We start from the raw sequence: 1,647 nt of genomic DNA on the forward strand, positions 1-1,647 counted from the left end.
TTAAGAGGTGTTTTTCGTAATTATTGCTCGGATAGAAAAACGGCTCTACAGAATTAAAGAAAATAATAAAATGTATTTCGGAGACTTTTCAATATATATCAAAAATATGACAAAAAATTTTGATGTTAATTGTAAATCAAAAATTTTTGTTACATTTTTGATATATATTGAAAAATCTCCGAAATATATTTTATTATTTTCTTTAATTCTGTAGAGCCGTTTTTCTATCCGAGCAATAATTACGAAAAACACCTTTTAATAAGAATTATTTCGATCGGTAATAACAGGACGGTCCAGGCCCCTCTTAAAGCCCCTTGCACAATGGACGGAATAGCGATAGCGATAGAAATAACAAAAGTTTTTAACACAGAATTCCAACTCGTCGGAAATTTTATCGCTATTGCTTGTTCCGATTTTCTGATCCGCATTGATACATGTGTAGTTTTGTATGTTAGATTTCCGCTGTTCCTACCTTTATTTTTAAATATAAACTCTTTAAAACTTTTGTTATTTCTATCGCTATCGCTATTTCGTCCATTGTGCAAGAGGCTTTATTGCTAGTCCATATGCCATTCTAATCAATTGAGGGTCTTGGTGCACTTATGGCTCTTGGACCCTGAGGGTTAGTCCATACGCCACTCGCTGGAAATTTCTAATCAATTGAAATGATATGCTCTCGAACTACAACCAGAAAAAAGTGTGAGAGCGGCCAAGTCTATAAGAGAATGTGTAATCAATTTTCCGCCCCGTAAACTAGCGCGTGTCCACGAGTGGTACACATTGGAACTACGCAGCCAGTCCACGAGCGACATGTCGGTGCGCTATGTCCACAGCGTGCGGTTCTATTCTGTGCTATGTGCACGCGTCCAAATGGTCACCTTCTTCAGGCGTGTGAGTATATTCGCGAGCGTGGATTTGATTTCTTTTGAAATTTAAAATGACCGATCTCGCGATGAGAAGATACGAAAGGAGAACAGAAAAGGATGAAAAAAAAAAAACAAAAAAACATTGCAACTTTCCACACAACATAAATGTGAGACATACAAGAAAAGATGTGATATAGTGAAGAAAATAATATTATTTTAGCGAGCAGCATCAGAATTCGTGGAGCGTATCATCTCCTTTTACATCATCATTTGCTGGCTTTTTGCTTTATAAATTTTATTTTATTTTATTTTATCAAAAACTACATATATACGTATAAATACAAATTACACAAAAAAAAAAAAAACATGTATATTACACAAAGGTGTTTCGCCGGTACACAAATATATACGTCTGAAAAGTTGCAATTCCAAAAAGGATATCTATTAATCTGCTTTATTGCAATTCTTTATCAGCGTGTGTTTTCAATTTTCAAGTTTCATTTTACAATTTTTTAATACATTATAATAGAATACAATAGTTTAGTTTACATATATTACATATACCCGGTAAAACATTTTTCATATATACTTATACACAAATTAAAATAATTATATCTAATTATGCAAATTTATATGCCGAATATGTCCATACAATTTTATACATGGAAAATTTTTTACCGGGTAACATACAATATAATACAATATTATACAATATATATATATACATAGTATATATAATCCTACCTACCTATCTTAAACATCTGACATATCTTAAACCTTA

This window comes from Pseudomyrmex gracilis, unplaced genomic scaffold, assembly GCF_002006095.1.
Source record: "Pseudomyrmex gracilis isolate BER0280 unplaced genomic scaffold, ASM200609v1 scaffold_412, whole genome shotgun sequence".
Lineage (NCBI taxonomy): Eukaryota > Metazoa > Arthropoda > Insecta > Hymenoptera > Formicidae > Pseudomyrmex > Pseudomyrmex gracilis.